Below are 13,572 nucleotides of genomic sequence, written 5' to 3'. Positions count from 1 at the left end.
AAACTATCTCTTTAAATTGTTTTCAAAAGGCAGTTTATATTGTGTTGTCTCTGTGTTAATTTATAATAGGTTAAACATGAATAAGGATGTTCCATGAGGCTTGGTCAAAACTGTAGAGAGTCAAACATCCAAAAAAAATAGTATTGAGACACTTAACAGAGAAAATGTGCATTAGGTTCAATGGAATGAACTGAAAATGCATAAACTTAATAGTCACTATTACAAAATATGTGTATTTAAATCATTTTACTGGACACCAATGTAACCTACGTCACTTTCCCACAGTCATTTTTCAGAAGCACATTTTGGCATTTATCTGCTTAATTTTATCTTTTTATTATCAATATCATGTAGTTAAACGTTTAAACTCTCTGTTATATCCAGTTATGGCATGATACTATCACTTTAAAAAAAAAAAAAAAACACTGTCCCACTTTTTGAAACCACTATTGTGGAATGACTCTAATAACGAACTTTTTCAGTTCAAATTTTTAACGCAATTTAGACAAAACTGTTCAAATAAGCTAAACAAACTTTATTTAAGTCAATATATGAACAGCGTTGTAGGGTGACCAGAGGTAACCAACGTCAATATATGTGTTTTGTGACCAGAAGTAACGAAAGTGAATGATTGTGTTATCTGAGCATTATTGTAAGGTGACCAGAGGTCAACATAGTGAATATATGAACAAGGTGGCCAGAGGTAACCAAATTAAATGAGCGTGTAATGTGACCAGAGCATCATTGTACGTGGACCAGAGGTAAACATAGTCAATATGTGTCTAAGGTGACCAGAGGTAACCTAAGTCAATAAATGAACAGCAGTGTAAGGTGACCAGAGGTAACCATAGTCAATATATGTGTTTAGTGACCAGAAGTAACCAAAGTGAATGATTGTGTTATGTGAGCATTATTGTAAGGTGACCAGAGGTAACCAACATCAATATATGTGTTTGGTGACTAGAAGTAACCAAAGTGAATAATTGTGTTATGTGAGCATTATTGTAAGGTGACCAGAGGTCAACATAGTGAATATATGTACAAGGTGACCACAGGTAACCAAATTAAATGAGTGTTTAATGTGACCAGAGCATCATTGTAACTGGAACAGAGGTAAACATAGTCAATGTGTGTCCAAGGTGAACAGAGGTAACCTAAGTTAATTTATGAACAGCGGTGTAAGGTGACCAGAGGTAACCAACGTTAATATACATGTTTGGTGACCAGAAGTAACCAAAGTGAATGATTGTGTTATGTGACCATTATTGTAAGGTGACCAGAGGTCAATATACTGAATATATGTGTTTGGTGACCAGAAGTAACCGAAGTGAATGATTGTGTTATGTGAGCATTATTGTAAGGTGACCAGAGATCAACATAGTGAATATATGTACAAAGTGACCAGAGGTAACCAAATTAAATGAGTGTGTAATGTGACCAGAGCATCATTGTAACTGAACCAGAGGTTTGCATAGTCAATATGTGTCCAAGGTGATCAGAGGTAACCTAAGTCAATATATGAACAGCGGTGTAAGATGACCAGAGGTTACCATAGTAAATATATGTGTTTGGTGACCAGAGGTAACCAAATTAAATGAGTGTGTAATGTGACCAGAGCATCATTGTACGTGGACCAGAGGTAAACATAGTCAATATGTGTCCAGGGTGACCAGTGGTAACCAACGTAAATATATGAACAGCGGTGTAAGGTGACCTGAGGTTACCAACATCAATATATGTGTTTAATGACCAGAAGTAACCAAAGTGAATGATTGTGTTATGTGAGTATTATTGTAAGATGACCAGAGGTCAACATAGTGAATATATGTAGAAGTTGACCAGAGGTAACTTAATTAAATGATGTTGTACTGTGACCAGAGCATCATTGTAACTGGACCAGATGTTAACATAGTCAATATGTGTCCAAGGTGACCAGAGGTAACCTAAGTCAATATATGAACAGCAGTGTAGGGTGACCAGAGGTAACCATAGTCAATATTGGTCCTGGAACAGAGTTATCGTCCCTTCAATTTCGGTGTCTACGAATATAGTCCCTAGTGTGAACAGTGTGTTTCTTGCTATTTTTTTTATACCCTTTCCACATTTATTTCTTCATGTTTCATGCCTCACATAGCAATTAGGGGAATGAAACTACACTGTAAAAAAATTAGGTCATGGATTTTAGAGTAAAGAAGTGATTTGGTCAAAGTAAAAATGGTTAGAAATTAGTATCTCGGAAGCTGTCAAAAGAATTCAAGACCCCTTTAACATAAAATTGTCCATATTTTGAGTTTTCTATAATTTTGCTATAATTTGTCCCAAAAGTAGTACACCATACTGTAAAAATATTATTGAGAAAGCGCAGGTGGGATTTTTTTAATTTCCATTTATTGTCTAAAAGAAATGCACTTCGAAATAACTGTGTTCTCCGGCCTTTAGTTGAAATGACCCGAGGTAACCAACGTCAATATATGTGTTTGATGACCAGAAGTAACCAAAGTGAATGATTGTGTTATGTGAGCATTATTGTAAGGTGACCAGAGGTCAAAATAGTGTATATTTGTACAAGGTGACCACAGGTAACCAAATTATATGAGTGTGTAATGTGACCAGAACATCATTGTAACTAGACCAGAGGTAAACATAGTCAATATCTGTCCAAGGTGACCAGAAGTAACCTAAGTTAATATATGAACAGCGGTGTAGGGTGACCAGAGGTAACTAACGTCAATATATGTGTTCGGTGACCAGAAGTAACCAAAGTGAATGATTGTGTTATGTGAGCATTATTGTAAGGTGACCAGAGGTTACAAACGTCAATATATGTGTTTGGTGATCAGAAGTAACTAAAGTGAATGATTGTGTTATGTGAGCATTATTGTAAGGTGACCACAGGTCAACATAGTGAATACATGTCCAAGGTGACCAGAGGTAACCTAAGTCAATATATATGTTTGGTGACCAGAAGTAACCAAAGTGAATGATTGTGTTATGTGAGCATTATTGTAAGTTGACCAGAGGTTACCCAACGTCAATATATGTGTTTGGTGACCAGAAGTAACCAAAGTGAATGATTGTGTTAGGTAAGCATATTGTAAGGAAGCATTATTGTAAGATGTAATTAAATGAGTGTGTAATGTTATTTACACTGCTGAATGTACAGCGCTTAGAGTAATTTTAATTTTTTATATAGGGCGCTATATAAATTTTCATTATTATTATTATTATTATTAATGTGACCAGAGCATCATTGTTACTTGACCAGAGGTAAACATAGTCAATATGTGTCCAAGGTGACCAGAGGTAACCTAAATAAATATATACGAACAGCGGTATAAGGTGACCATAGGTAACCAACGTCAATATATATGTTTGGTGATTAGAAGTAACCAAAGTGAATGATTGTGTTATGTGAGCATTATTGTAAGGTGACCAGAGGTCAACATAGTGAATATGTGTACAAGGTTACCAGAGGTAACCAAATTAAATGAGTGTGTAAGGTGACCAGAGCATCATTGTAACTGGACCAGATGTTAACATAGTCAATATGTGTCCAAGGTGAACATAGGTAACCTAAGTCAATATATGAACAGCGGTGTAAGATGACCAGAGGAAATCATAGTAAATATATGTGTTTGGTGACCAGAGGTAACCAAAGTGAATGATTGTGTTATGTGAGCATTATTGTAAGGTGACCAGAGGTCAACATAGTGAAGATATGAACAAGGTGGCCAGAGGTGACCAAATTAAATGAGTGTGTAATGTGACCAGAGCATCATTGTACGTGGACCAGAGGTAAACATAGTCAAAATGTGTCCAGGGTGACCAAAGGTAACCAACGTCAATATATGAACAGCGGTGTAAGGCTACCAGAGGTAACCAACGTCAATATATGTGTTTAATGACCAGAAGTTACCGAAGTGAATGATTGTGTTATGTGAGCATTATTGTAAGGTGACCAGAGGTCAACATAGTGAATATAGGTACAAGGTGACCAGAGGTAACCAAATTAAATGAGTGTGTAATATGACCAGAGCATCATTGTAACTGAACCAGAGGTTAACATAGTCAATATGTATCCAAGGTGACCAGAGGTAACCTAAGTCGATATATGAACAGCGGTGTGAGGTGACCAGAGGTGACCATAGTCAATATATGTGTTTGGTGACCAGAAGTAACCAAACTGAATGATTGTGTTATGTAAGCATTATTGTAAGGTGACCAGAGGTCAACACAGTGAATATATGTACAAGGTGACCAGAGGTCACCAAATTAAATGAGTCTGTAATGTGACCAGAAGATCATTCAAACTGGACCAGCGGTAAACATAGTCAATATGTGTCAAAGGTGACCAGAGGTAACCTAAGTTGATATATGAACAGCTGTGTTAGGTGACCAGAGGAAACCAACGTCAATATATATGTTTGGTGACCAGAAGTAACCAAAGTGAATGATTGTGTTATGTGAGCATTATTGTAAGATGACCAGAGGTAACCATAGTAAATATATGTGTTTGATGACCAGAAGTAACCAAAGTGAATGATTGTGTTATGTGAGCATTATTGTAAGGTGACCAGAGGTCAACATAGTGAATATATGTACAAGGTGACCAGAGTTAACCAAATTAATCGAGTGTGTAATGTGACCAGAGCATCATTTTAACTGGACCAGAGGTAAACATAGTTAATATGTATCCAAGGTGACCAGAAGTAACCTAAGTCAATATAAAAACAGCGCTGAATGGTGACCAGAGGTAACCAACGTCACTATATGTGTTCGATGACCAGAAGTAACCAAAGTGAATGATTATGTTATATGAGCATTATTGTAAGGTGACCAGAGGTCAACATAGTGCATATTTGTACAAGGTGACCAGCGGTAACCAAATTAATCGAGTGTGTAATATGATCAGAGCATCATTGTAACTGGACCAGAGATAAACATAGTCAATATGTGTCCAAGGTGACCAGAAGTAACCTAAGTTAATATATGAACAGCGGTGTACGGTGACCAGAGGTAACTAACGTCACTATATGTGTTCGGTGACCAGAAGTAACCAAAGTGAATGATTGTGTTATGTGAGCAATATTGTAAGGTGACCAGAGGTTACCAACGTCAATATATGTGTTTGGTGATCAGAAGTAACCAAAGTGAATGATTGTGTTATGTGAGCATTATTGTAAGGTGACCAGAGGTCAACATAGTGAATATATGTTCAAGGTGACCAGAGGTAACCAAATTAATCGAGTGTGTACTGTGACCAGAGCATCATTGTAACTGGACTAGAGGTTTACATAGTCAATATGTATCCAAGGTGAACCAGAGGTAACCTAAGTCAATATATGATCAGCGGTGTAAGATGACCAGAGGTAACCATAGTAAATATATGTGTTTGATGACCAGAAGTAACCAAAGTGAATGATTTTGTTATGTGAGCATTATTGTAAGGTGACCAGAGGTCAACATAGAGAATATATGTGTTTGGTGACAAGAGGTAACCAAATTAAATGAGTGTGTAATGTTACCAGAGCATCGTTGTACGTGAACAAGAGGTAAACATAGTCAATATGTGTCCAGGGTGACCAGAGGTAACCAACGTCAATATATGAACAGCGGTGTAAGGTGACCAGTGGTAACCAACGTCAATATATGTGTTTGGTGACCAGAAGTAACAAAATTTAATGATTGTGTTATGTAAGCATTATTGTAAGGTGACCAGAGGTAAACATAGTGAATATATGTTCAAGGTGACCAGAGGTAACCAAATTAATCGAGTGTGTAATGTGAACAGAGCATCATTGTAACTGGACCAGATGTTAACATAGTCAATATGTGTCCAAGGTGACCAGAGGTAACCTTAGTCAATATATGAACAGCAGTGTAGGGTGACCAGAGGTAACCATAGCCAATATTGGTCCGGGGACACAGTTATCGTCCCTTGATTTTCGGTGTCTACGAATATAGTCACAAGTGTGAACAGTGTGTTTCTTGCTATTTTTTTTATACCCTTTCCACATTTATTTCTTCATGTTTTATGCCTCACATAGCAAATAGGGGGATGAAACTACACTGTCAAAGAAATTGGGTCATGGATTTTAAAGTAAAGTAGTGATTTGGTCCAACTAAAAATGGTTAAAAATTAGTATCTCGGAAGCTGTCAAAAGAATTCAAGCCCCTTTTAACATAAAATTGTCCATATTTTAAGTTTTCTATAATTTTGCTATAATTAGTCCCAAAATTAGTACACCACACTGTAAAAATAATATTGAGAAAGCGCACGTAAGATTTTTTAATTACCATTTATTGTCTAAAAGAAATGCACTTCGAAATAACTGTGTTCTCCGGCCTTTTGTTCAAATGACCTGAGGTAACCAACGTCACTAAAAATGGTTAAAAATTTGTATCTCGGAAGCTGTCAAAGAATTCAAGACCCCTTTAACATAAAATTGTCCATATTTTGAGTTTTCTATAAGTTTGCTATAATTTGTCCCAAAAGTAGTACGCCACACTGTAAAAATATAATTGAGAAAGCGCAGGTGGGATTTTTTTAATTTCCATTTATTGTCTAAAAGAAATGCACTTCGAAATAACTGTGTTCTCCAGCCTAATAGTTGAAATGACCCGAGGTAACCAACGTCAATATATGTGTTTGGTGACCAGAAGTAAGCAAAGTGAATGATTGTGTTATGTGAGCATTATTGTAAGATGACCAGAGGTCAACATAGTGAATATATGTACTAGGTGACCAGAAGTAACCAAATTAAATGAGTGTGTAATTTGACCAGAGCATCATTGTAACTGGACCAGAGGTAAACATAGTCAATATGTGTCCAGGGTGATGAGAGGTAACCTTGGTCAATATATGACCAGCGGTGTAAGTTGACCAAAGGTAACCAACGTCAATATATGTGTTTGGGGACCAGAAGTAACCAAAGTGAAATTATGTTATGTGAGCATTATTGTAAGGTGACCAGAGGTCAACATAGTGAATATATGTACAAGTTGACCATAGGTAACCAAATGAAATGAGTGTCTTATATGACCAGAGCGTCATTGTAACTCGACCAGAGGTAAACATGGTCAATATGTATCCAGAGGTAACCTTAGTCAATATATGACCAGTGGTGTTAGGTAACCAGAGGTAACCAGCGTCAATATATGTGTTTGGTGACCAGAAGTAACCAAAGTGAATGACTGTGTTATGTCAGCATTATTGTAAGGTGACCAGAGGTCAACATAGTGAATATATGTACAAGGTGACCAGAGGTAACCAAATTAAATGAGTGTGTAATGTGACCAGAGCATCACTGTAACTGGATCAGAGGTAAACATAGTCAATATGTGTTCAAAGTGACCAGAGGTAACCTAAGTCAATATATGAACAGCGGTGTAAGGTGACCAGAGGTAACCAACTTCAATATACATGTATGTGTTTGGCGACCAGAAATATTCAAAGTGAAATTATGTTATGTAAGCATTATTGTAAGGTGACCAGAGGTCAACATAGTGAACATATGTACAAGGTGACCAGAGGAAATCACATCAAATCAGTGTGTAATATGACCAGAGCATCATTGTAACTGGACCAGAGGTAAACATAGTCAATATGTGTCCAAGGTGATCAGAGGTAACCTTAGTCAATATATGAACAGCGGTTTAAGGGGATTAGAGGTAACCATTGTCAATATATGTGTTTGGTGACCAGAAGTAACCAAAGTGAATGATTGTGTTATTTGTGCATTATTGTAAGGTGACCAAAGGTCAACATAGTGAATATATGTACAAGGTGACCAGAGGTAACCAAATTAAATGAGTGTGTAATGTGACCAGATCATCATTGTAACCGGACCTGAGGTAAACATAGTCAACATGTGTCTAAGGTGACCAGAGGTAACCTAAGTCAATAAATGAATAGCGGTGTTAGTTGACCAGAGGTAACCAACTTGAATATATGTGTTTGGCGACCAGAAGTAACTAAAGTGAAATTATGTTATGTGAGCATTATTGTAAGGTGACCAGAGGTCAATATTGTGAATATATGTACAAGGTGACCAGAGGTAACCAAATGAAATGAGTGTGAAATGTGACCAGAGCGTCATTGTTACTGGACCAGAGCTAAACATCGTCAATATGTTTACAGGGTGACTAGAGGTAACCTAAGTCAATATACGAACAGCGGTGTAAGGTGAATAGAGGTAACCAACTTCAATATATGTGTATGGCGACCAGAAGTAATGAAAGGGAAATTATATTATGTGAGCATTATTGTAAGGTGACCAGAGGTCAACATAGTAAACATACGTACAAGGTGACCAGAGGAAACCACATCAAATGAGTGTGTAATGTGACTAGAGCATCATTGTAACTGGACCAGAGGTAAACATCGTCAATATGTTTTCAGGGTGATCAGAGGTAACCTTGGTCAATATATGAACAGCGGTTTAAGGGGATTAGAGGTAAACAACGTCAATATATGTGTTTTGTAACCATAAGTAACCAAAGTGAATGATTGTGTTATTTGTGCATTATTGTAAGGTGACCAAAGGTCAACATAGTGAATATATGTACAAGGTGACCAGAGGTTACCAAATTAAATGAGTGTGTAATGTGACCAGATCATCATTGTAACCGGACCAGAGGTAAACATAGTCAACATGTGTCTAAGGTGACCAGAGGTAACCTAAGTCAATATATGAACAGCGGTGTTAGTTGACCAGAGGTAACCAACGTAAATATATGTGTTTGGCGACCAGAAGTAACAAAAGTGAAATTATGTTATGTGAGCATTGTTGTAAGGTGACCAGAGGTCAACATAGTGAATATATGTACAAGGTGACCAGAGGTAACCAAATTAGTCGAGTGTGTAATGTGACCAGAGCATCATTGTAACTGGACCAGAGGTAAACATAGTCAATATGTAACCAAGGTGGCCAGAGGTAACCTAGGTCAATATATGAACAGCGGTGTAAGGTAACAAGAGGTAACCAACGTCAGTATAAGTGTTTGGTGACCAGAAGTAACCAAAGTGAATGACTGTGTTATGTGAGCATTATTGTAAGGTCACCAGAGGTAAAGATAGCGAATATTTGGACATGGTGACCAAAGGTAACCAAATCAAATGAGTGTGTAATGTGACCAGAGCGTTATTGTTACTGGATCAGAGGTAAACATAGTCAATATATGTCCAAGGTGACCAGATGTTACCTAGATCAATATATGAACAGCGGTTTAAGGGGATTGGAGGTAATCATTGTCAATATATGTGTTTGGTGACCAGAAGTACCCAAAGTGAATGATTTTGTTATGTGAACATTATTGTAAGGTGGCCAAAGGTCAACATAGTGAAAGTATGTAAAAGGTGACCAGAGGTAAATAAATGAAATGGGTGTGTAATGTGACCAGAGCGTCATTGTAACTGAACCAGAGATAAACATAGTCAATTTGTGTCCAGGGTGACCAGAGGTAACCTTGGTCTATATTTGAACAGCGGTGTAAGATGACCAGAGGTAACCAACGTCAATATATGTGTTTGGTGACCAGAAGTAACCAAAATGAATGATTTTGTTATGTGAGCATTATTGTAAGGTGACCAGAGGTCAACATAGTGAATATATGTACAAGGTGACCACAGGTAACCAAATTAAATGAGTGTGTAATGTGACCAGAGCATCATTGTAACCGGACCAGAGGTAAACATAGTCAATATGTGTCCAAGGTGACCAGAGGTAACCTAAGTCAATATATGAACAGCGGTATAGGTGAGATGAGGTAACCATAGTAAATATATGTGTTTAATGACCAGAAGTAACCAAAGTGAATGATTGTGTTATATGAGCATTATTGTAAGATGACCAGAGGTCAATATGGTGAATATATGTGTTTGGTGACCAGAGGTAACGTAATTAAATGAGTTTGTACTGTGATCAGAGCATCATTGTAACTGGACCAGATGTTAACATAGTCAATATGTGCCCAAGGTGACCAGAGGTAACCTTAGTCAATATATGAACAGCAGTGTAGGATGACCAGAGGTAACAATAGCCAATATTGGTCCGGGAACACAGTTATCGTCCCTTGATTTTCGGTGTCTACGAATATAGTCACAAGTGTGAACAGTGTGTTTCTTGCTACTTTTTTATACCCTTTCCACATTTATTTCTTCATGTTTTATGCCTCACATAGCAAATAGGGGGATGAAACTACACTGTAAAAGAAATTGGGTCATGGATTTTAAAGTAAAGTAGTGATTTGGTCGAACTAAAAATGGTTAAAAATTAGTATCTCGGAAGCTGTCAAAAGAATTCAAGACCCCTTTAACGTAAAATTGTCCATATTTTGAGTTTTTCTATAATTTTGCTATAATTTGTCCCAAAGGTAGTACACAACACTGTAAAAATATTATTGAGAAAGTGCAGGTGGGATTTTTTTAATTACCATTTATTGTCTAAAAGAAATGCACTTCGAAATAACTGTGTTCTCCAGCCTTTAGTTCAAATGACCCGAAGAAACCATCGTCAATATATGTGTTTGATGACCAGAAGTAACCAAAGTGAATAATTTTGTTATGTGAGCATTATTGTAAGGTGACCAGAGGTCAACATAGTGAATATATGTACAAGGTGACCAGAGGTAACCAAATTAAATGAGTGTGTAATGTGACCAGAGCATCATTGTAACTGGACCAGATGTAAACATAGTCAATATGTGTCCAAGGTGACCAGAGGTAACCTAAAATTGAAAATGGAAATGGGGAATGTGTCAAAGAGACAACAACCCGACCATAGAACAGACAACAGCAGAAGGTCACCAACAGGTCTTCAATGCAGCCAGAAATTCCCGCACCCGGAGGCGTCCTTCAGCTGGCCCCTAAACAAATATATATACTAGTTCGGTGATAATGAACGCCATACTAAACTCCAAATTGTACACAAGAAACTAAAATAAAAAATAATACAAGACTAACAAAGGCTAGAGGCTCCTGACTTGGGACAGGCGCAAAAATGCGGCGGGGTTAAACATGTTTATGAGATCTCAACCCTCCCCCTATACCTCTAGCCAATGTAGAAAAGTAAACGCATAACAATACGCACATTAAAATTCAGTTCAAGAGAAGTCCGAGTCTGATGTCAGAAGATGTAATCAAAGAAAATAAACAAAATGACAATAATACATAAATAACAACAGACTATAGCTACTGGCAGTTCACTGACATGCCAGCTCCAGACTTCAATTAAACTGATTGAAAGATTATGTCTTCATCATATGAATATCAGGCACAATCCTTCCCGTTTAGGGTTTAGTATCATACCATCATAACATATATGAGAAGAACATAACCCGTATCATACCAACAACTGGTTTTTAAATAAATGTGTTTAGTGCCGATGCAAAGACCCCATAAGTGAATCAATATTAACGCCAAAATATGCAATCTTTAATGACCTGACAACAGTATCGTAACTATATCCCATCTTAATAAGTCTATTTAAAGGGGTTTTTTTAGCTTCAGAGGTGAATACTGACATTTTTGTGCTTTATAAAGAATATTTCCATAAAAAATTGGATGTGAAATACCTGAACGTATAAGAAGTCTGCATGTTGAGCTATATTTACGAATGATGTCCTTATACCGATGATAAAATTTAGTAAATGTTTTACTAGTTTGTGATATCGAAAACCCTGGTGTAATAATTTTTCAGTAATACATAAATTTCTCTCGTTAAAATCGAAAACGTTGTTACATACACGAGCGAATCGTACAAGTTGAGATATATAAACACCGTAAGATGGTGACAAGGGAACGTCACTATCTAAAAATGGATAATTAACGATAGGAAATGAAAAATCATCTCTTTTATCATATATTTTAGTATTAAGCTTTCCGTTAATGATATAGATATCAAGATCGAGGAAAGGGCAGTGGTCATTGTTAGTATTAGCTTTATTTAAAGTAAGTTCAACAGGATAAATTTCTTTAGTATACATACTGAAGTCGTCATTATTGAGAGCCAAAATATCATCCAAATATCTAAAAGTATTATTAATTTTGTGTATCAGATGTTGTTTCGATGGGTCTTTGCTGATTTTTGTCATAAATTGTAACTCATAGCAATACACAAAAAGGTCCGCAATAAGTGGTGCACAGTATATGAACAGCAGTTTAAGTTCACCAGAGGTGACCAATGTCAATATATGTGTTTGGCGACCAGAAGTAACCAAAAAATGAAATTATGTTATGTGAGCATTATTGTAAGGTATCCAGAGGTCAATATAATTAATATATGTACAAGGTGACCAGAGGTAACCAAAAAAAATGAATGTGTAATGTGACCAGAGCGTCTATGTGACTGGACCATGGGTAAACATAGTCAATATGTGTCTAGGGTGACCAGAGGTAACCTAAGTCAATACATGAACAGCGGTGTAAGGTGACCAGAGATTACCAACGTCAATATATGTGTTTGGTGACCAGAAGTAACAAAATTGAATGATTGTGTAATTTGAGCATTATTGTAAGGTGACCAGAGGTTACCAACGTCAATATATGTGTTTCGTGATCAGAAGTAACCAAAGTGAATGATTGTGTTATGTGAGCATTATTGTAAGGTGACCACAGGGTAAAATAGTGAATATATGTCCAAGGTGACCAAAGGTTACCTAAGTCAATATATGAAAAGCAGTGCGAAGTGACCAGAGTTGACAATAGTCAATATATGTGTTTGGTGACCAGAAGTAACCAAATTGAATGATTGTGTTATGTGAGCATTATTGTAAGGTGACCAGAGGTCAACATCGTGAATATATGTACAAGGTGACCACAGGTAACCAAATTCAATGAGTGTGTAATGTGACCAGAGCATCATTGTAACTGGACCAGAGGTAACATAATCAATATGTGTCCAAGGTGACCAGAAGTAACCTAAGTCAATATATAAACAGCGGTGTAGGGTGACCAGAGGTAACCAACGTCAATATATGTGTTCGGTGACCAGAAGTAACCACAATGAATGATTGTGTTATGTGAGCATTATTGTAAGGTGACCAGAGGTAACTAACGTTAATATATGTGTTTGGTGGTCAGAAGTAACCAAAGTGAATGATTGTGTTATGTGAGCATTATTGTAAGGTGACCACAGGGCAACATAGTAAATATATGTCCAAGGTGACCAGAGGTAACCTAAGTCAATATATGAACACCAGTGTGAGGTGACAAGAGGTGACCATAGTCAATATATGTGTTTGGTTACCAGAAGTAACCAAAATGAATGATTGTGTTATGTGAGCATTATTGTAAGTTGACCAGAGGTAACCATCGTCAATATATGTTTTTGGTGATCAGAAGTAACCAGAGTGAATGATTGAGTTATGTAAGTATTATTAAAAGGTGACCAGAGGTCAACAGAGTGAATACATGTACAAGGTAGCCAGAGGTAACCAAATTAAATGAGTGTGTAATTTGACCAGAGCATCATTGTAACTGGACCAGAGGTAAACATAGTCAATATGTGTCCAAGGTGACCAGAGGTAACCTAAATCAATATATGAACAGCGGTGTAAGTTGACCAGAGGTAA

The sequence above is a fragment of the Mytilus californianus genome, unplaced genomic scaffold (assembly GCF_021869535.1).
Source record: "Mytilus californianus isolate M0D057914Y unplaced genomic scaffold, xbMytCali1.0.p SCAF_38, whole genome shotgun sequence".
Classification (NCBI taxonomy): domain Eukaryota; kingdom Metazoa; phylum Mollusca; class Bivalvia; order Mytilida; family Mytilidae; genus Mytilus; species Mytilus californianus.
Note: the sequence above shows the minus strand (reverse complement) of the source record.